Source organism: Trachypithecus francoisi, unplaced genomic scaffold (genome assembly GCF_009764315.1).
Source record: "Trachypithecus francoisi isolate TF-2019V2 unplaced genomic scaffold, Tfra_2.0 Lachesis_group4, whole genome shotgun sequence".
Taxonomy (NCBI): Eukaryota; Metazoa; Chordata; class Mammalia; order Primates; family Cercopithecidae; genus Trachypithecus; species Trachypithecus francoisi.
This window is the reverse complement of record NW_022681469.1, coordinates 9,677,062-9,700,586: the sequence shown is the minus strand read 5'-3', so window position 1 is coordinate 9,700,586 and position 23,525 is coordinate 9,677,062. Positions and strand designations below refer to the sequence as shown.

The window sequence follows — 23,525 nt, the reverse complement described above, 5'->3', positions numbered from 1 at the left end:
GGAAGGAGAACCAAAGGACTCCCATCCCACTGCAGAGCAGCCCTTTCCGTCCCGCTCCCAGAGCACTGTGGCCTCCTCCTCACTTGCTTCCTGCAGGTGAGAGGCGGTGAATAGGACCTATGAGGGTCTGGGCCAGCCTCCTGGCTTCATAAGTAAGAAATGGCGTTTTGTGTGGTGTGTGTGTCTCAGCCTTCACCGAGCATTCCTAACAGTTCTCTACTTCGCCACGTGCAGGGAGGTCCACTTATTTTCTCCTGATCTAGGCTATTTCCTTCCCTTCCCTTACTCAGCCCTCCCTCTTCCTTGGGGAGCCAAGGTCTCCAGGAAAGCTATTTATTTCCTGACCAGAGAGGCTGCAGCCCTAACAATACCAGGGACCCCCACATCTGCGCAGGCCAGCCAGGCTGGAGAAGCTGGAATTTCACAGCCTGGAGGTGATCAGGCCCAGTCGGGCAGCTTCACTCTTTTCTCTGCAGTCCCTGCCCTGGATGTAGGGACCAAGGAACCCTCTGCATGGGCACTGTATTCATTCCCTAGGGCTGCCATACAGCGTATTGCAAATGGAGTGGCTCGAAACAACAGCAGTTTATTCTTGGACAGTTCTGGAGACCAGAAGTCAGAAGTGGAGGTACCAGTCAGGCCTGCTTCCTCGGAGACGCTGGGTAGAGCTCTTCCTTGCCTCCTCCCGGCTTCTGGTGTGGCCTCGCTCCTTGGTGCTTTGGCTTACAGACATTCGCTCCAGTCTCTGCCTCCATCTTCCCATGACATTCTTTCTGTGTTTGCGTCTGTCTCCTTTCCTCTTCTTACACGGACACCAGTGATATTGGATAAGAGCCCACCCTAATGACCTCATCTTGAGCTCATTATATCTGCAAAGACCTGTTTCCAAATAAGGTCCCATTCACAGGTACCAGAGTTTAGGGCTTCAACATATCTTTTTAGGCAACCCATTCAACCCAAAGCAGGGACCTTGTCTCTTGGCAAACATGCACAGTGAAGACCACCCCTGAATACCAGAGTTTGTCTCTTAAGTGGGCTGTAATATGAAAAATATGGGAAGATACTCATGTGCGAAAGCCAGAATAGGGAGAAGGCACCTGGATTTGAACCCCAACTTCTTGACCTACAGTCCAGTGCCCTAAGCTGCGGCCCCAACACATCAGCAGGTCTTATGGGCCCTTTTCTCCACTGGGGTCACACTCAGGGCCCATGTTGATTATTAATTCTGCAAGGAGGTCCTGCTGTACTGTAGCCCTTGGGCCTCGATGCCTCTCCAGGATCCTCCCCCGTCGTCTCACCCAACACTGTGCCATCACCACCCTCGAACTTTCTTGTCAAGCCTGCACCTGAATCCATTGCTCTTGCTACCATTTTCACATGGAATTCCTTCCCACCTCCCTTGTTTATTAAGTAAGCCCTTCAGAATGCAAGGCCCATTTTGAATAGGGAACGTGCCATTACCCTAGTTTCGGACAGGTGTGTAATTTATACCACCTCCTCTGTATTCCAAGAGCTATTATCATGTATTGCCATGACAGGTATTTCCACTAAACGTTTAGCTCCTGAGACCAGGAATTGTGTGGTTGTTAGAATCTGGGACACAGGAGGCACCTACTAGTGCTCGTTGAATTAATGCATGAAAGTCATCAAGGAATCTGGCTGTGCAGGGCTTCCCATGGCTCTGTTTAGTAGAGGCAGTAGGTTGCTAGTCTTTCTTAATATATTCCACTCTACTGAGAATGCTGAGAAACCCCTAGGGCTGCAGTGATGGTCCCCCATGGCCATGTCCTGGCTACTCCTGACTTCTTTTAGAGAACCACTTTCCTCCTCATACTATAGACATATATTCTGAGTGTAAGCAGACATACTCTTAGAAGACCTTACTCCTGAAATGGTTATGCCACTCACGTACCTTAACCCCTAGTGGCAGTGGCTGGTCATGGATAGGCACAGAACTGAAGCCAAACCAACCAGAGTCCTTCTCTAGAATTTCTCTAAAAAAATTTTTTTTTCTTTTTTTGAGGTGGAGTCTCGCTCTGTCGCCCAGGCTGGAGTGCAGTGGCGCGATCTCCACTCACTGCAAGCTCCACCTCCCGGGTTCATGCCATTCTCTTGCCTCAGCCTCCCGAGTAGCTGGGACTACAGGCGCCCGCCACCACGCCCGGCTAATTTTTTGTATTTTTAGTAGAGACGGGGTTTCACCGTGTTAGCCAGGATAGTCTGGATCTCCTGACCTCGTGATCGGCCCGCCTCGGCCTCCCAAAGTGCTGGGATTACAGGCATGAGCCACTGCGCCCGGCCTTATCTAGAATTTTTTAGACTCAAGTCTTTCTCTCTCTGGCAGGTGTGGAGCTATGAACCTACAAATGTTGGAGGCAGGGTCTCAGCTGCGTGGAGAGATGGGTTTGAGACATGAAAGCTAACTTAAGAGGAAACCAAAGAATAAAGCTACAGAGAGAGTCCTGAGAACATTTGAGTTCCTGGAAGTCAGCTTCTTGTCTGATATTTACATTATCTTTGATTTTCTATCAGCTGAAATTTAATCTCTGCCACTTACCATCATGTTAATAGACCATGATTCCAAAGCTGAAATAACATTAATAGAAACTATAGTGTCACCAGGGGGTATAGCTCAGTGGTAGAGCATTTGACTGCAGATCAAGAGGTCCCTGGTTCAAATCCAGGTGCCCCCTAGTTTTCTTCACTTCTAGAATGCATCTTTTGGGAAAGAGTATTTGAGACAAAAAGGGTGATGAAGGAGAAACAATGAAAGGTTAAGAAGATGAAGAAATGGATGCTGGGTAAAAAGAATCAACAACTGTCCACCAGAGGGAGTGATATGGTCAGGTTGAAATCTGGAAAAAAAAAATCTAGTTTGGCGCAGCAATATCTGGGTTGGAGGAGAAGACAGGAAGAGATGCTAGGCTACTGCAATAATGATGTGCTGAACAGAGCTGGATTGAGTATTGTTCCTTCTCAACAATTAGCCTCACTGGAGGTCTAGTCCCAAAGCCCTTGCAATCTCTTTAGATGGTTTGGCTCTGTATTGTCACCCAAATCTCTTGTTGAATTGTAATCCCCGATATTGGGGTAGGGATCTAGTGGGGGGTGATCATGGGGCAGATTTTTCCCTTGCTGTTCTTGTGATAGCGATTGGTTTCTCATGAGATCTGGTTGTTTGAGAGTGTGTAGCACTTCCCCCTTTACTCTGTTTCTTTCCTGCTGGCCATATGAATATGTGCTTGCTTCTCATACTCCTTCTGTCATGATTGTAAGTTTCCTAAGGCCTTCCCAGAAGCAGAAGCCTGTACATCCCACAGAACTGTGAGCCGATTACACCTATTTTCTTTATAAATTACCCAGTCTCAGGTATGTCTTTACAGCAGTGTGAGAACAAACAAATATACTTCTCTTTCCCTTCCCCCATTCTGTGGACAAGGATATCACAAGAAAATTTTTCTTTGCTGGTCTCCACATACGCTCAAGCCCAAAAGAGCTGTTGGCCTGGGGTGCAGAGACCTCTCCTGGAGGCCTGAGACTAGGATGATGATCATGTTGTCTCTTGGGTACTCTGTATATATCTGCAATGGGAACAGTTCTCTGGCCCATGAGCTCCTTGAGTGCCAAAACAAAGTCTTCATCAGCTAGGGGTTCAGAGAACATGACACAGATTGCAATAGGTAGGAGCTCAATAAATGTTTGTTGAATACATGAACTAGTTATGACCTGTTTAAAAATTTTTAAATTTTAAACTCAAGGGGTACATGTACAGGTTTGTTACATGGGTATATTGAATAATGCTGATATTTGGGCTTCTAATGATCCCATTGCCAAACAGGTAGTTTATCAACCCTTCTCCCCCTCCCTCCCTCTCCCCTTTTGGATTCCTCAGTGCTTATTGTTCCCATCTCTCTGTCCATGTGTATCTAATGTTTAGCTCCCACTTATAAGTGAGAACATGTGGTATTTGTTTTTTTGTTTCTGTGTTAACTCACTTAGGATAACGGCCTCCAGCTGCATCCATGTTGCTGCAAATGATGTGATTTCATTCTTTTTTTTTTTGTGACTGTGTAGTATTCCATGGTATATATGTACCACATTTTTTCTTTTTTGACAAGGCCTTGCTTTGTCACCCAGGCTGCACCCAGGTGGTGCAAACATGGCAATCATGGGTCTCTGTATCCTCAACCTCCTGGGCTCAAGCAATCCTCCTGCTTCAGCCTCCTGAGTAGCTGGGACTACAGGCATGCACCACCATGCCTGGCTATTTTTAAAAATTTTGTAGAGATGGGGGTATCGCTATGTTGACCAGGCTGGTCTCAAGCTCCTGGACTCAAGAGATTCTCCTGCCTTGGCCACCCAAAGTGTGGGATTATAGGCGTGAGCCACCATGCCTGGCCCCATATTCTCTTTATCCTATCTACTGATGATGCGCACCTGGATTGATTCCATGTCTTTTTTTTTTTTTTTTTTTTCTTGAGACAGAGTCTTGCTCTGTCCCCTAAGCTGGAGTGCAGTGGCATGATCTCGGCTTACTGCAACCTCTGCCTCCCAGGTTCAAGCAATTCTCCAGCCTCAGTCTCCCAAGTAGCTGGGATTACAGACATCTGCCATCATGTCCGGCTAAATATTGTATTTTTAGTAGAGACAGGGTTTCATCGTGTTGGCCAGGCTGGCCTTGAACTCTTGACATCAGGTGATCCACCTGCCTTGGCCTCCCAAAGTGCTGGGATTACAGGCATGAGCCACTGCACCCGGCTTTCCATGTCTTTGCTATTGTGAATAGTCCTGTGATAAACATACAAGTGAAGGTGTATTTTTGGCAGAACGATTTATTTTCCTTTGGGTATATACCCAGTGTAGGATTGCTGGGTTGAAGGGTAGTTCTATTTGTAGTTCTTTGAAATCTCCAAATTGCTTTCTACAGGGGCTGAACTAATTTACATTCCCACCAATAGTGTATAAGCATTCATTTTTCTTTGCAACCTTGTCAATATCTGTTATTTTAAAAAAATTTTAATAATAGCTATTCAGATTGGTGTGAGATGGTATCTCATTGTAGTTTTTATTTGCATCTCTCTGATGATTAATAATGTTGAACATTTAAAAAGCATGTTTGTTGGCTACTTGTATGTCTTCTTTTGAGAAGTGTCTGATCATGTCCTTTGCCAACTTTTTAATGCAGCTATTTGTCTTTTTCTTATTGATTTGCTTATGTTTCTCATAGATTCTGGATATTAGACCCTTATTGGATGCACAGTTTGCAAATATTTTCCCCCAGTTGGTAGCATGTCTACTCTGTTAATAGTTTTTGTTTTTGGTTTTTGCTGTGTAGAAGTTCTTTAGTTTAATTAGGTCCTACTAGTCAATTTTTTGTTTTTGTTGCATTTGCTTTTGAGGGCTTAGTCATAAACTCTTTGCCTAGGTCAGTGTCTAGAAGAGTATTTCCTAGGGTTTCTTCTAGAATAAGACATTTAAGTCTTTAATCCATCTTGAGTTAATTTTTATTTATGGTGAGAGGTAGGGGTCCTGTTTCATTCTTCTGCATATGGTTAGCCAGTTTTCCCAGCACCACTTACTGAACAGGCTATCCTTTCACCACTAAAAAAAATCGATTTTGCTGAAGATCAATTGGTTATAGATGTGGCTTTATTTCAGTGGTCTCTATTCTGTTCCATTGGGCTATGTGTCTATTTTTGTACCAGTACTGTGCCATTTTGGCTACTGTAGACTGTCGTACAGTTTCAAGTTGGGTAATGTGATGCCTCCACCTTTGCTCTTTTTACTTAGGATTGCTTTGGCTACTTTACTGTTCCCATCTCTCTGTCCATGTGTATCTAATATTTAGCTTCCACTTATAAGTGAGAACATGTGGTATTTGTTTTTTTGTTTCTTTTATGGTTCCATATGAATTAAGTTAAATTTATTTATTTATTTATTTTTAAGACAGGGTGTTGCTCTGTCACCCAGGCTGGAGGGCAGTGGCACAATTTTAGCTCACTGCAACCTCCACCTCTCAGGCTGAAGTGATCCTCGCACCTCAGCCTCCTGAGTAGCTGGGACTACAGGTACACACAACCATGCCCAGCTAATTTTTGTATTTTTTTGTAGAGATGGGGTTTTGCCATGTTGCCCTGGCTGGCCTGACACTCCTGGACTCAAACAATCCACCCACCCCAGCCTCCCAAAGTGTTGGGATTATAAGCATGAGCCACAACACCTGGCCCCATATACATTTTAGAATAGTTTTTTCTAATTCTGTGAAAAATCATGTTGGTAATTTGATAGGAATAACATTAAATCTATAGATTGCTTTGGGCAGTATGGCCATTTTAATGATATTGACTCTTCTAATCCATGAGTACGGAATATTTTTTCCATTTGTTTGTGTCATCTGATTTCTTTTATCAGTATTTTGCAGTTCTCTTTGTAGAGGTCTTTCAACTGCTTGGCTGGATGTATTTTTGCATATGTGACTATTATAAATGGGATTGTATTCCTGATTTGGCTCTTAGCTGGAATGTCGTTGGTGTATAGAAAAGCTACTGATTTTTCCATGTTGATTTTGTGTCCTGAAACTTTACTGAAGTAGTTTATCAGGTCTAGGAGTCTTTTGGTAGAATCTTTAGGGTTTTCTAGGTATAGAATCATATTGTCAGTGAAGATAAATAATTTGACATCCTCTTTTCCTATTTGGATGCCTTTTCTTGCCTGATTGCTTTGGCTAGGACTTCCAGTATTATGTTAAATAGGAGAGGTGATAATGAACATCCTTGTCTTGCTCCAATTCTTAGGGGGAATGCTTCCAGCGTTTGCCCAGTCAGTATAACATTGACGTGGGTTTGTCAGAGATGACTCTCATTGTTTTGAGGAATGTTCCTTTGATGCCTAGTGTATTGAAGGTTTTTGTCATGAAGGGATTTTGGATTATATTAAATGCCTTTTTCTGCATCTATTGAGAGGAGCATATGGCTTTTGTTTTTAATTCTGTTTATGTGTTGAGTCACATTTATCGACTGCATATGTTGTACCACTCTTGCATCCCATGAATAAAGCCCTCTTGATTGTGGTGAATTAGCTTTTGGATGTGTTGCTGAATTCAGTACGATATTATTTTGTTGAGGATTTTTGTGTCTATGTTCATCAGGAATAATATTGGTCTATAGTTTTTTTTTTATTGTATCTTTATTTTGGTATCAGGGTGATACTGTTTTCATAGAATGAGTTAGGGAGGAGTCCCTCCTCCTCAATTTTTGGGAATTGTTTCATTGGGATTGGTACTAGCTCTTCTTTGTACATCTAGTGGAATTTGGCTGTGAATCCATCTGGTCCAGGGCATTTTTTGGTAGGTTTTTAATTACTTATTTAATTGCATTACTTGATATTGTCCTGTTCAGGAATTCTGTTTCTTCCTGTTTCACTCTTGGGATGTTGTATGTTTCCAGGAATTTATCCATTTCCTCTAGATTTTCTAGTTTGTGTGCAAAAAGATGCTCATAGTAGTCTCTAAGAACCTTTTGTATTTCTGTAAGATCAGTTGTGATATCTCCTTTGTCATTTCTGATTGTGCTTATTTGGATCTTCTCTTTTTTCTTTTGTTACTTTAGCTAGCAGTCTATCAATCTTGTTTATCCTTTCAAATTACCAATTTTTGGTTCTGTTGTTTCTTTCTATGGTTTTCTGGGGTCTCAATTTCATTTAGTTTTGCTCTGATTTTGGTTATCTTTTCTTCTGCTAGCTTTGGGTGTAGTTTGTTCTTGTTTTTCTAGTTCCTTTAGGTCCAAGGTTAAGTTTTTAATTTAAGATCTTCCTATCTTCTTTATGTAGGCATTTAATACTGCTTTTGCCACATCCCAGAGGTTTTGGTATGTTGTGTCTCTACTTTCTTTGTTTCAGATAATTTTTAAATTTCTGCCTTAATTTTGTTGTTTACAAAAGAGTCATTCAGGAGCAAGTTGTTTAGTTTGTATATATTCTTGTGGTTTTGAGAGTCCTCTGGATATTTATTTCTATTTTTATTCCACTGTGGTCTGAGAAAATGCTCGGTATAATTTTGATTTTTTAGAATTTTGTGAGACTTGCTCTATGACCAAGCATGTGGTCAATCTTAGAGTATGTCTCATGTGCAGAAGAGAAGAATGTATATTCCGTGATAATTTGGGTGGAGTGTTCTGCAGACATGTATTAGATCTAATTGGCCAAGTGTCAAATTTAAGCCTGGAATTTCTCTGTTAGTTTTCTACCTCCCTGACCTAATTCTGTCAGTGGGGTGTTGAAGTCACCACAATTATTATATGGTTGTCAAAATCTTTTCTTAGGTCTGGAAGTAACTGTTTTATAAATCTGGGTGCTCCAATGTTGGGTGAGTATATACTTAGGATAGTTAAGTCTTTTTTTTTTTTCTGAGATGGAGTCTCACTCTGTTGCCCAGGCTGCAGTGTGGTGGTGTGATCTTGGCTCACTGCTACCTCCACCTCCTGGGTTCAAGCAATTCTCCTGCCTCAGCCTTCTGAGTAGGTGGGATTACAGGCGTGCGCCACTATACCCGGCTAATTTTTATATTTTTTAGTACAGATGGGGTTTCACCATGTTGGCCAGGCTGGTCTCGAACTCCTGGCCTCAAGCAATCCACCTGCCTCAGACTCCCAAAGTGCTGGGATTATAGGCGTGAGGCACCGTGCCTGGGCCAGGATAGTTAAGTCTTCTTGTTGAATTGAATCCTTTATCATTATGATTTATGTAAAATCAATAAAATTGATTTTATCTGATAGAAGAATAGTGATCTCTGTTCTTTTTTTGTTTTCCATTTGCATCATAGATCTTTCTCCATCCCTTTGCTTTAAGGCTGTGGGTGTCTTTACATGTGAGATGGGTGTCTTGAAGACAGCGGAAGGAACGGTCTTTTAAAAAAAATCTAATTTGCCACTCTATGCCTTTTAAGTGGAGTGTTTAGGCAGTTTACTTTCTTTTTTTTTTTCTTCTTCTTCTTCTTTTTTTTTTTTTTTTTGAGACTGAGTCTTGCTCTGTCGCCCAGGCTGGAGTGCAATGATGTGATCTGGGCTCACTGCAAGCTCCGCCTCCTGGGTTCACGCCATTGTCCTGCCTCAGCCTCCCGAGTAGCTGGGACTACAGGCGTCCACCACCACGCCCAGCTAATTTTTTGTATTTTTTTAGTAGAGACCGTGTTTCACCGTGTTAGCCAGGATGGTCTCAATCTCCTGACCTGGTGATCTACCTGCTTTGGCCTCCCAAAGTGCTGGGATTACAGGCGTGAGCCACCACGCCTGACAGGCAGTTTGCTTTCAAGGTTAATGTTGATATGTGAGGTTTTGTTCCTGTCATAGCATTGCCATTTAGTTGCTTTGTAGTTTCAATTGTGTAGTTGCTTTATAGAGTCTGTGGGCTATGTGCTTGCATGTGCCTTTGTGGAGGCAAATTTCGTTCTTTTGTTTCCATGTTTAGAACTCTGTTAAGCATCCCTTGTAAGGCCAGTCTGGTGGTGACAAATTCCCTTAACAATTGCTTGTGTGAGAAAGACTTTATTTCTCTTTTGTTTACGAAGCTTACTTTGGTGGGATATAAAATTCTTAGCTGGCATTCCTTTTCTTTAAGAATGCTAAAAATGGGCCCTCAATCTCTTCTGGCTTGTAAGGTTTATGCTGAGAAGTCCACTGTTAGTCTGATGGGTTTTCCTTTAGAAGTAATATAATACTTTTCTCTAGTTGCCTTTAAGATTTTTTTTTTTTTTCTTTCACTTTGACCTTGGATAGTCTGGTGACTTTGTGCCTTGGGGATGACTTTCTTGTGTAGTATCTCATAAGAGTTCTCTAGATTTCTTATATCTGCCTGTCAATTTCTCTAGCAAGATTGGGGAAGTTTTCCTGATTTATACCCTCAGATATATTTTCCACGTTGCTTACTTTTTCTTCTTTTCTCTCAAGAATACCAGTAAGTCATAGATTTGGTTGCTTTACACAATCCCATATTTCTTGAAGGCTTTGTTCATTTAAAAAGGATGCTTAAAAATTTGTGTGGGTTGAGTCAAAAGAGTGGTCTTTGAGCTCTGAAATTCTTTATTCTGCTTGGCCTAGTCTGTCGTTAAGGCTTCCAACTGTATTTTGAAATTCCTGTAGGAAGTCTTTCAATTCCAGAAGTTTTGTTTGGTTCTTTCTTAATATAGCTATGTCTTCTTTCAAATCTTGGATGGTTTTTCTGGCTTCTTTGTGTTGGATTTCAACTTTCTCTTGGATCTCATTGAGTTTTCTTGCCATCTATATTTTGAATTCTATATCTGTCATTTCAGACATTTCATTTTGGTTGGGATCCATTGCTTAGAAGCTGGTGGGATGCTTTGGAGGTGATGAAACACCCTGGCTTTTTGTATTGCCAGAGTTCTTGTGCTGGCTCCTTTTCAGCTGAGAGAGCTGATGCTTTTTTTTTTTTTTTGCTATCATTTGGGTGCGGTTTCTTGACATTTTATTCTTTTATCCCTTAGGGGTATGACTCTGGTGTATATTGTGTGTGATTGATTGCTTGGCTATGTTTCTGGGAGCCTTCAGGATACCATGGCTCTGTATTGTTCCTTGGATGCAGATAGGTAGCTTTCTCAGATGTTGCTTGTAGTAGGGACGTAATTTTGCTTGGTGGTGTAAGTCAGGCTTCTGTCTAGCAGGTGCGCTTAAGAGTAAGAGCCGACAGGTGGGGATGGGGGTAGAGGCAATGTCGAAATGAAAAGGGCGCCCTCTTCAGGCATGCATTCATCTTCAGTGGGGTGGAGCAGCTGGAGACACTGTCTCTTTCCACCCCAACAGGAGGAGCCACTGCTGAGTATGCAACAGTGCACCGAGGAGGGGCACCAGCGGTAAGAGATGACCCCCCTTGATGTCTGTTCTGGTCTTTGGTGTGCCTTCTACAGAAGCTAGCATGGTGCTTGCATGTCCTTTGACCTGAGGGTGGCTTTGACATACTGTGCTCCCCACCTTCTTACAGGGGACCACGCCAAGAGTTAGATTTCCATGGGAGTGGAGTGCGCTGCCCTCCAGCTTCTCAAATGTTGCTGGGGCACTGTCCCCCAACTGACCAAGAGAGTAGGCTGGGGCATCCAGAAATCACACACGCAGACTGGTTCCAGGTCACAAAACTGCCCCTGTGTTGCCATCCAGGAGAAATCTTGGCTTCAGCAGCTCTCCTGCTGCAGCCTGCAGCAGGAGAGAGCCTAATTCCTGCACCTACTGCTGTGCATCTCCATATTTGCTGCTCAATTCGGGCTGTGGAGGGCTTTTTCCCCATTCCAAAGCAAGTGCTTCAATGTCTACTTGAGACTAAAATGCCTGTTATGGCCACTGCTGCCACGTTGCCAAATAATGTCTCTAAACTCTCAAAATGGTGCCAGCTGTGAGCTTGTGACCGGAGCGGGTGGAGCCCCTCTCAGGAAAGCATGGGAAAAAGCTGTGGGGAGTGTGGTTTGCTTGACTGTCAGTCTCACAGAAATCTGTGTCAGGGCACTGGATATTGTTCTAGGTATGCATAGGAGAGTCTGGCTTCTTTGTCCCTCAACTGGGCAATGGCGATGGCCCCATCAGTTTAAATTCAGGCTGAAGGTGGGGCCCAACCCAGTGTTAAACCCTCAAAATGGCATCTTGGGCCTAGGACCAGAGAGAGAATGGGGCACCACCCAGACAAGCAGTGTGAGCAAGAAGCTGTGGGGAGTGCAGTGTGCTTGCATCCCAGTCTCAACAGCAGCTCATAGCAGGGTGGCAAGTACCCTTCTGGATGCATGGAAGTGGCCATTCGCCCTCCTCCCTCCTTGGAACAGTGCACCAGCTGCAGCCATGTCTATAGATCCCAGGAATCTGAGACAGCAGGTCATTGCTGGGGAAAAGTCATACAACTGTGTTGACTAGACTCACCTGTGACCACTACTTGGCACTTAACATTGCCAGGCAAGCTTGTTAGTTTATGTAATATACTTGCCTTATCACCTCCTGATATGGCTCTTTTACCTCTTTTATTCTCTTCTCAAATCCTCAACATGCCCTTATCATCTTCTATTGTAGTTGAATATGCAAAAGTTGTCAGAATCAAAATGGAATCACTTCTGTTAAAAAACCCTTACGACTAGAGTTGGGGAAGGTCATGAAGGGAAGGTTCTCTGCACCAGTGCCTGATAACAAGGACTATCACAGAAGACTGCAAAACCCACAAGGTTCCACAAAGGTCATTGCAACCTTACACACACAAAATATACTTTTGTGAGAATATCTGTCCAGAAACTGCTAACCTTGGACTGGCACTCTCTTATTATTGATCCTTAGTGTCAAGGATAATTGTCTCAAAGCAATTATATAATTCTCACTTTTTTCATTAAAAACTTTTGTCTTTCTTTGCCACCATGAATACACACATAGTTACTATGGCACACATATTCCCATTGCAATGCTCTATTTCCAAATAAGCATAATTTTTAAAGAGTCTCCTTCTGTATTTCTTAGTTTGACAAAATGGTGTCTCAGGAGTGGGACTGAAGTGAGCTCAGCTTGAATGGGTTGGTGGCTCCGGAATCAAGTGTGGTACCACCTGAGCTCTTTGCACTCTGCTTCTGTCAGTTACCTTTTCTGCCCTGGTGAATCTCCTCTTGAGTTTTTGGACTCCCTTTCTTTGGTGAGTTCTTTTTTATTTTATTCATGTTCTGATTTGGTTATAAGGCCTCCTCAATGAAGAACTTTGCGTCTCTCCTGGGATGACAGAAGACTTTGTTTTTCTGGCAAACCGTTTCTAGTATAAGGACAATGTTCTTCTGGTTTCAGTACTCTGGTTTCTACCAGAAATAGTATAAGGACAATGTTCTGTCTGGTTCTCCATGCCTAGTTTAACATTTCGTTTTGTCTGTACATTGGTCTGTTCTTGCATTGCTATAAAGAAATACCTGTGACTGGATAATTTATAAAGAAAAGAGGTTTGATTGGCTCATGGTTCTTTTTTTTTTTTTTTTTGAGACGGAGTCTCGCTCTGCCGCCCAGGCTGGAGTGCAGTGGCCGGGTCTCAGCTCACTGCAAGCTCCGCCTCCTGGGTTTATGCCATTCTCCTGCCTCAGCCTCCCAAGCAGCTGGGACTACAGGCGCCCGCCACGTCGCCTGGCTAGTTTTTTGTATTTTTTAGTAGAGACGGGGTTTCACCATGTTAGCCAGGATGGTCTCAATCTCCTGACCTCGTGATCCGCCCGTCTCGGCCTCCCAAAGTGCTGGGATTACAGGCTTGAGCCACCGCGCCCGGCAGCTCATGGTTCTTTAAGCTGTACAGGAAGCATGATGCTGGCATCTGCTTGGCTTCTGGGGAGGCCTCAGGAAATTTTCAACAATGACGGAAGGCGAAGGGGAAGTAGGCACTTCTTATGTGGCTGGAGCAGGAGCAAGCTGGGTGGGGGAGGTGCTACACACTTTTAAATTACCAGTTCTCAAGAGAACTCACTCACTCACTATCATGAGAATAGCACCAAGGGGATGGTGCTAAACCATTCATGAGAAACCACCCCCATGATCCAATTGCCTCCCACTAGGCCCTGCTCCAACATGGGGGATTACAATTTGACATGAGATTTGAGTGGGGACACAGATCCAAACCATATCAGTCTGCATGCCTAGCTTAAAATTTTTATGAGCACTCTTATTTTTGGTTTCATTTTGGTTAGGTCACGTGTATCTGTAAGTGATTTGGCTCTTTTCTCCCTTGTTTGTTTCTGAACATGTTCTGAGAGGAAAAAAAACGTTCTAAATGGTGGGCATAAGATGACCAATTAAAAGCTACTAGGTGGTCACTGCTATCTATCATGCCAGTTCAAATTACTGACATTCTTTGACAGGATTTCTATGATTTTTCTTTTTTTGTCCTTGAGAGATTAACAAGAAATAGAATGTGATTATCAAATTCTAAAGGCATACCACAAAAACCTTCCTTTGGGATTCCAGTCAGCTGTATTATAGTTCATTCTCATGCACATTTAAAAACTGATGGGCAAATTACACCAATAAAAATTTAGAGCACAAATGGTCATTATTCACAGTCTCTAAGAAAACTGCAACCAACTATAGGGTTAACATGTAGAGCCTTCCAAGTTCTCTCTCTACTTTTTTCTGCTTATTTTGACTCTGATGACTTTTCTCTTGGCATTAGGATGAATTCACTGGTTATGGCATTCCAGCCTGTCTCTCTCTCTCTACATAGATAGATAGATAGATAGATAGATAGATAGATAGATAGATATAGGTAAGTGTGTGTGTATATATAAATAAAGATAGGGTCACACTCTGTCACCTAGGCTAGAGTGCAATGGCATGATCATAGCTCACTGCAGCCTCCAGCTCCTGGGATCAAGTGATCCTCCTGCCTCTTGAGTAGCTAGGACCACATGTGAGTACAATCACACCCAGCTAATTTTATTGTTTCTTTGTAGAGACAGAGTCCTCACTATGTTACCCAGGATGGTCTTGGACTCCTGACCTCAAGCCATCCTCCTGCCTCAGCCTCCCACAGCTGGGATTACAGGTATGAGCCACCATGTCCAGCCCCCAGCCAAGATTATTTAAAAAGGAGTCTTAAAGGGCTTTCAAATTAATAGCTTTACATATTACAATAGCTCCATGGCAACTAACAACCTAGATACCTTTTGGAAATGAAAATTTAGGTTTGCCCAACTAACAACTGCTCAAGGTGATGGAACAATTAATTAAAGGATTGACATTCTAAAGGAAAATAACTACATATTTATAAAACTTAGGCTACCAGATCAAACAAGTCAAAACCTTGAGCTCAGAGTAATAATATCAGGAAAGTGTCTCCATCCAGCATAAAAATTGCTTTACCACACAGGGGCAAAGCAATTAAATGAGCACTCACAGAAAATATATAATAATTAACCCAAATACCTTTTAGTTTATGTGACTTACATAAATCTTTGATACATAAGCTAGTTTTAATTTGTTGATAAAAATAGAAATGCCTTCAAAATGGTCAGCATATACTTTTGCCTGGGTTTGCTGGTCAGATAAGATTATTTTGTTATTAGTTTTTTTTTTTTTTTTGAGACGGAGTCTCGCTCTGCCGCCCAGGCTGGAGTGCAATGGCCGGATCTCAGCTCACTGCAAGCCCCGCCTCCTGGGTTTATGCCATTCTCCTGCCTCAGCCTCCCAAGTAGCTGGGACTACAGGTGCCTGCCACGTCGCCCGGCTAGTTTTTTTGTATTTTTTTTTAGTAGAGACAGGGTTTCACTGTGTTAGCCAGGATGGTCTCGATCTCCTGACCTCGTGATCCACCCGTCTCGGCCTCCCAAAGTGCTGGGATTACAGGCTTGAGCCACCGCGCCCGGCCGTTATTAGTTTTTTAGACAGTGTCTTACTCTGTCTCCCAGGCTGGAGTGCAGTGGCATGATCTTGCCTCACTGCAACCTCTGCCTCCCATGTTCAAGCAGTTCTCCTGCCTCAGTGTTCTGAGTAGCTGGGATTACAGGTGTCCGCCACCATACCCAGCTAATTTTTGTATATTTAGTAGAGACAGGATTTTGCCGTGTTGGCCAGGCTGGTCTGGACCTCCTGACCTCAGGTGATCCACCTGCCTCAGCCTCCCAAAGTGCTGGGATTACAGGTGTGAACCACTGTGCCCGGCCTGGCCAAATGGGATTATATTTGCCTCTGCTAAATGGTTTAAGGTAATAAAACTAGAAGCCCTGCCCCCAAACAGAATAATCTTTGTTTTTGTAATTCTTTGATAAATAAGGTGAATTTAACATTATTGATTTAGTAAAACCAGTTGTATCTTCTGAGGTATTGGCAAAACATCCACATATGCAAAGTTAAGGTTGTTACTCAGGTGAATACCTGATATTCACAGGCTACAGAAAAGGGCTAACAGGGAAATAAAATAATGACTAGTTTTGTCTACTATTTTAGTTTTCATAAGTAATCTGGGTATAGTTGTTTAAAATAAATCAATATAAATGGGATTCACATTTATTAAACTTTTCATGCAATTTGAAATCTTAACATTATGTATGTTAAGTGATATTAAATGTCTGGGTTATTGTTAAATAAGATAAAATACTAAAACATAAATATAAGCTTATTCTTGGCTTCTAAAATTTTATAGGAAGACTAAATAAATTTGGGTCTACTAATACATAATAAAAATTATGTTATGGGGAAACATATTTCTAACAATTATAACATAGTTCTCCATCTATAAAATGCTAATACGTGATAGGCAGTTCAATATTTTTTGCTTCCTAGGTTTTCACTAGAATTTAAGGTTACTAATAGTTAAAAAATACTAATTAATATATATGATTCTGTCTATAAAATGCACAAAAATCATGTGTTTTGATGAGAAAAATTAGAAGAAAGGTTTTAAAAATGTGTTCTTTATTGAGGAAAACCAGTAATTTTGTCTAATTCAGAGATTATTTAAAGGCTGTTTCAAAATATGTGTTTAGGAATGAAACAGAAACAATATAGAAAGTAACCAGTAAGTAGAAGAGAGATATGAAGAAACTAATAGGTATGGAGCTGTATTTTTGGTAAGGAAGGTTAAAAAGAAAAGAGAATAATTTTATATCAGAAATAATCTTGTGTGGTACATTTTTGGCCTAAAGTAAAATGACTTCTTATTTGGGAAAGAAAAAGTATAGGACAAAGCAGAAAGTCTAAGCATGTCATGGAAGGTCTGTGCAAGTTGTGAAAGATTTATGAAGGATGCATTTATGAAAGAACTTTTTTGTGTGTGATCAAGTAGGCTATAATTAGGTAATTATTAAAATTATTTCTAAATATTGAGGTTTTATGTTAAAAATATGCTAATACAAAACTAAAAATGTGGTATCTTATGTTAGAACAAGGTTTTCTTGAAGTAAAATTACAAGAAGTTTTGATTTTAATTATGAAATGTTTAACAGCCATATTCTAAACTTCAGACTCTTCCTGTTTTACAGTTTCTATTTATGTCACATTTCATCCTGAGATGTATTTCATTTCCCTAGTTTCAGTTGAAAATGTTGTCTTCATCATTTAGAATGGTAATTTTATTTCTTGAGGTAGAGTTTTCCTCTACCTCAAGGTACATATCTTAGAAATTCAACTTCCCAGGTTCATATCTCACAAGTTCAACTTTGGCTGTGTCTCCCTGCAGGTGATTTGAAAATAATGTATTCATCATTTTGCCTGGCTGGGGTGATAATTTTAACTTTTTCATCAGCTCAGTCCTCTAGTTCTAACTCAGCTGGTATGGCCTGACACTGAAATGCTTATCTTGAAGGTCTAGAAGACAAATGTTTTTGTTTAATATAACTTGATTTCTTGATGTTTCTGAATTGTTCCATGTAACCAGGAACTTCCTATGCTTTTACCAAGAGCCATACATTCTGCTGCTCAGGGTACTAGTTTTTTGTTTACATTCCTCTATAATGTGTTGTACACTCATAACCTTGGACACACAATCTTTCTGTGTCTTTTTAAGTTTAAAGAACTTTTTCATCAGGTTCAACTTCCATGTTATATAAGTGAGCTTCCTGTAAGAATAAGCAATCACATTGCAGGATGTTTGTCTTATCTTTTTGGTAACTATTCTAAGAAACAAAGATTTTACCTTTTATCAAGATGATTTTCTATGTTGTCTTTATTAGGCTTTTGATTACTTAGGAAAACTGAGCTTTGAAAGCTTTAAGGCTACAAAAAAATCCATGTAACTTTCTGTATTGCTTTTGAATTTTTTTAACTATCACTATGGTTAAATGAATGACTATTATTTCACAGTGACCTGTGATCCTGTTTTAATCAGGTGTTTAAAAACTTTTGGCATCTTTGACAGGCTTCCCCAGTGTAAAAATTCTAAATTAAGTCTTTCTGACCTGAAATTTGCTTTGCGATTTTTCCAGTTGAGCCCCAGGAGAGCGTCAAAAGATGTATCTCTCATTTTACAGAGATAGTAAATGATTAGACTAGTTTGGCAAATTATATGGGATGCATTGCCAGATGATAAGTGATGCTAGATTTTTTTCAGTCACATTTGTGATATGTTATTTTAATTTTTATATTTTGAGATGGAGTCTTACTCTGTTGCCCAGGCTGGAGTGCAGTGGTGTGATCTCAGCTCACTGCAACCTCTGCCTCCTGGATTCAAGGTATTCTCCTGCCTCAGCCTCCTGAGTAGACGGGATTACAGGTGTGTGTCGTCACACTTGGCTGATTTTTGTACTTTTTTTGGAGACAGGGTTTCACTGTGTTGGCCAGGCTGGTCTCAAACTCCTGACCTCAGTTAATTCACCCACCTCGGCCTCCCAAAGTGCTGGGGTTACAGGTGTGAGTCACCACACCCAACCACATTTGTCATATGTTATTGACCTGAATGTCCCAAAATTGTGTTAAACTTCTAAAGATACAATGTCACTAGACATAATTTGGGTTATGTTGTATGCCACAAAAATAACCAAATTTCTGTGTCAATTGCTGATGATAATGAACTTATATGAGATTTTTAAACATGATTATTTTAAGTTTTTGTCATCCACAGTTATTGTTTTGATTGTTCTCTAAAAGCATTTGGAATCAGATTCATGGAGGAGACGCTAACAAGTACACTTAAATATGGACTTCTAATAATTTTAATATCAATTAACTAAATAAAAATCTTTAGGCCAGGCACAGTGGCTCACACCACTGTGGCCAATCATTTCCCTCCAAAATGGGATCAGAGCAGCAATTTGGAACAGGTCCATCTCAGCACCAAGGAACAAAATCCTAACTACGGAGTGATTTGATCAGCAATGCTTTTAGAGAAAGATCTTGATCAAAAAGGGGAAAGGTGGAAGTTGTCAGAATCAAAATGGAGATATTTGTATCAAAAACTCTGACAGGCCAGGTGCGATGGCTCACACCTGTAATTCCAGCACTTTGGGAGGCCAAGGTGGGCAGATCATGAGGTCAGAAGATCAAGACCATCCTGGCTAACACAGAGAAACCCCATCTCTACTAAAAATACAAAAAATTGGCCATGTGTGGTGGCACACACCTGTAGTCCCAGCTACTTGGGAAGCTGAGGCAGGAGAATCTCTTAAACCCAGGAAGTGGAGGTCACAGTGAGCCGAGATCACACCACTGTACTCCAGTCTAGGTGACAGAGTGAGACTCCATCTCTAAATAAATACATAAATAAATAAACACTGACAAATAGAGCTGGAGAAGGCCATAAAAAGGAAGGGAGAGTTCTTTTTTTTTTTTTTTTTTTGAGACGGAGTCTCACTCTGTCGCCCAGGCTGGAGTGCAGTGGCCGGATCTCAGCTCACTGCAAGCTCTGCCTCCCGGGTCCATGCCACTCGGGAGGGTTCTTTTTTAAAAATTTTGAGATTTTATGGCTCTGTTGCCCAGTCTGGAGTGCAGTGGTGCAATTTTGGCTCACTGCAACCTGTGTCTCCCAGGCTCAAGCAATCCTCTTGCCTTAGCTTTCCAAGTAGCTGGAACTACAGGCACATGCCACCACATCCAGTTAATTTTAAAAATATTTTCTAGAGACAAGGCCTCACTATATTGCACAGCCCAGTCTTGAACTCCTGGGCTTAAGTGATCCTCTTGCCTTGTCCTTCCAAAGTGCTGGGATTACAGGTGTGAACCACCATGCCCAGCGAAAGGGAGGGTTCTTATGCAAGAATGCCTGATAACAAGAACCATCACAAAAGACTCTGCAAAACCCATAACTTTGCACAAAGGCCATTGCAAACTTACACACACAAAAATGCTTCTACAGGGACATCTGTTCAGTTACTGCCTGTCCAGTCTTGCACTGGTGCTGCTTTTGTTATTTATCCTTGTAGCCAAGAATTATCTCAAAACAATGATATAATCCTCACTTTTCCTTTAATAACCTTTGTCTTCCTTTACCTCCCCGAATATGCAAATAGTTTACTATGGCACACGTATTCCCATTGCAATACTTACTCCCAAATAAACATCATTTTCTTTTACAAAGTCTCACTTTCTGTTACTTAAGTTGACAAATACCTTGAATAATCAGAAAATAAAGGCAATAAGATGAGAATCACTTCCATCTTTCTTCTGTCAATTCCAACCAAACAGTCTCCATCTGTATTCATATAATTTGCCTTTCCCTCTGTTATGAGGAAGGGTTCCCATTCTTACCCAAGGCCAACCTATTACTTGTGAATTAAATTCCACCCCTTGCTTCCTTAAGGACCACACCATGATGATGTCTTCACTCTCCTGTATCATTTGCTCCCTCTCTATGGTATTATTATCATAAGCATATAACATGCATTACTATCATTCATCTTTTAAAAGTTTCTCTTGATTCCGTGACCTTCCAGTTCCTGCTCAGTTTTTGTGCTATTGTTTTCCTGAAAAACCACTCAAATCAATCAAGTGTTCTCACCGACCTCACATCCTTCCTCCCATTCCAGTCCAGTTTTCCTTTCACCTGATCCATGGAAACAGCCTTCACTGAGCTTATTAATGGCCTATATTTGTTAATATTTTGCCAGTGCCAGGGGGCAATTCTCTCTCCCTGTTTACTTGGCCTCTCATGTTTTTGCAGTCCTGCATATGCAGCTCCAACAGGCTTGCACTCTCTTCTTTGAATGGTAAAGGTCCTCTAAGTCCAGGGCCAAGTGTGATGATGTGCAGATATTATCTGGTAGGACTCAAGTAAATTGTTCTAGTTCCTGCCTTACTTCCCAGCACACATCTGGCCACTGCTGAACAGAGACGTGGGAGAGCATCAATAGCAAGACCCTTTGACAAATTCATTGTTCATCATAACAAATTCATTTACTATCCTCCAAATAGTAAAGAATTGGAAATAACCTAAGTGTCCAAACTTAATGTAGTAGTGAGTCAAAATGTATCAAGGTACAAGGCCTTTAACAAAAGTGACCTTTCCTTGTCTTCCCAGTCTGGGCTGATGTTAGCTCCTTCCCTGCTCCTGTCCCATAGAGCCTGAGGCATAGACCCTTGGCTACTTCATGCCCTTAGGCACATTTCCTGGCAGAGTTACTCCAATAAGTCTCCACTCAGTGTTATAAGGGGTGGGAAGAGATGACATAGTGGAGAGTGAGGGCTGCAGGTTCAGGTGTGGGGAGGAGTCAGCCAGTGGCCTCACTGACAGGGGAAATGTGCCCATGCAAGGCTGTTGAGGGAGAGGTTCCATCTAGGCAGGGGTTGGGGCCCAGGACACTCAGCTAAGGGGCCAGTTTCAGCTCCTTCAGCAGAGCTGGCTGGTTGAAAATATCACGACCTTGGGCCAACAGAGGGAGGCTACGGTCAATTCTGGCATGTTGAAGTGGCCTTGAGAAAACAAAAAAGCATGGTAAATATGAAATTACTTCAGAGAGACAGGCAAACTTGGTACCAGCAGCCCATGGGTGTTGGGGACCTTCCGCAGTATTTCTGGACAAATTCACTACTTACCCAAAGTCCTTGTGAGCTTCGTGGACTTCACTGGAGACTGTATCTATGGGAGAGAAGATGGATGGGGTGAGGCATTGGGAAGGGTTGATAGGTGAGTTAAAGCCTTTTTTGGCTTGTCTACCGGTGGTGGTGGGGTCTCTCTTGGCTCTGCCCCGCCATGCAGGACCCAGCTGTCCGGGTAGGAGGAAGCTCCCACCCCTGCTGTCTCCCTATTCTTGTTGCCCATGCAGAGCCACCCGCCCTCTGAAATGAGTCTTGAAACCCAGCCTCCATACTCTGCATGGCTCACAGCTACTGACCACAGTGTTTCCCCAGCACCCCAATCAATTTTCTTCTTGAAAGGGATTCTGAAGCTGTTCACCTTACTTCTCCACAATATTTAGCCTATTGTGGGGGACCAACCCCACAATCTGACTCATGCAGTAGAAAGGGGGACAATAGGTCATCTTGTGTCTCAGGGTTTAAGGTTGTGGCCAGGTCTCATTTCAGACCCGCTAGTCTTTCTATGCAGAGACTTCTCCGCTCCTCAGCACCCTAGTGCAGGAAGGCAGGAGGGAAACCAGGCTTCTGTTAAACTGGGACAGCCAGTGACTGCCCACTGCAGGGCAGATGGAATAGGGGTGGCAGAGGTAAGGATATGCCTGGCACATGAAATATGGTCAGTAGGTGTTCACAGGTAGACCAGGGAGTAAGTGATGGCAGTGAGAGCCTGGCTTCCATGGGCAGGCTCCCCACACCCCTCAGGAATGTGACTGTGAGTCCAGAAACAGCCATCAGCTGCACAGTTGTAAAGGTGAAATTAAGATGTAGAGCCTGGCCTGGGGGTATAGCTCAGGGGTAGAGCATTTGACTGCAGATCAAGAGGTCCCTGGTTCAAATCCAGGTGCCCCCTACTAATTTTTAATGACTGAAGTAGTGCTGGGATTTCTGCCCCTTCTCCCCACATGTGACCATTAGTGTGCTTTATTTCATGATAAAATTTAGTGTCTGGATCAGGACAAGGTCTAAGAATCCTCCCCTGGTCATCACCCAGATAATATAATAACTGCGAGGGTCACATTTGATTGAAGAGCCTGACCAAGTTAGCCCAGACAAGCCCCACTTCTGGGTCTCTTGCCCCTCATGGTCTATATGTGGATCTTACTCTTTCTCAGTATCTCATTTCCTCAACCTCACTGTAATCTCCAGAAAGAAAGCACAGACTCTCTCTTTGATCTTGCTACTACTTTCTGTGAAGTATGAAGGAAATATATGCAGCTTCCTACTTCCCAGAGGCAACTATAACGATCTGAAAACCCTGTCAAAAGTTGTCTCTTTTCTCTGTCTGCGAATTTCTTGAGGGTGCTGCCTCTACCACAGACTCTGGCCACCTAATTCTCCCTTCTTCTCTCCTAACACTTCTTATTTCTTACCCTGGGTTAGTATTTCCTTGATGAGAATACCTAGAAGTAGACCCTACTTTATATTAAACTTAAAAATTCAGATAAGATATTTAAGACATAAATGGCTGTAACAAATCTTCAGAGGATTCTCTACTTTCCTTGATGAACAAAGAAATTTGAAATAATCTTTTATATGAGGACAAATAAAAATTCAGAAAATATGAAAACCATCTCATTAAAAGTATCAAATAACTAACATAGGAAATACCAGATGTAGATTTGGGAAGGAAGGGAAGCAGAACTTTAAATTTCCATACTAAAAGCTGCTTTGCCCTGAGTGTATTTCTCAGTTCAGAAGAGGCAGCTGAGAACCTGAGTGGAGCTTTTGGGAGCCTCTCAAAACTAGGGAGATAGAAGTCAGAATTCTGGGCCCAACTAGAGTATAGACATTGATGACACCAACTCTGGCTTCGGACTAGGAGCTCAAGGGATAAGAGTAAATGTAAAGAAATTCAGTCACTGTAAGAATTTGTGGCTAGGCTTTTTAACTTTGGAATGGCTCAGGAAAACTCAAACCTCGAAATTATATTAAGGTGTCTGATTGCTCAGGACACCTTAATATAATTTATTTACTTGGAAAAAGCAAATAAAGGAAGATATTATTGTCTCTGGCCTTAGATTAGTT

General features: G+C 42.0%; 2 non-coding genes across 2 annotated transcripts; both read left to right on the top strand.

Moving 5' to 3' along the window:
- Positions 1-2,621: 2,621 nt before the first annotated feature.
- Positions 2,622-2,693, top strand: TRNAC-GCA. Its single transcript has one exon. It is a non-coding gene; the product is annotated as a tRNA-Cys (tRNA).
- A 19,585-nt stretch (positions 2,694-22,278) lies between these two features.
- TRNAC-GCA lies at positions 22,279-22,350 on the top strand. The gene has a single exon. It is a non-coding gene; the product is annotated as a tRNA-Cys (tRNA).
- The last annotated feature ends 1,175 nt before the right edge of the window (positions 22,351-23,525 follow it).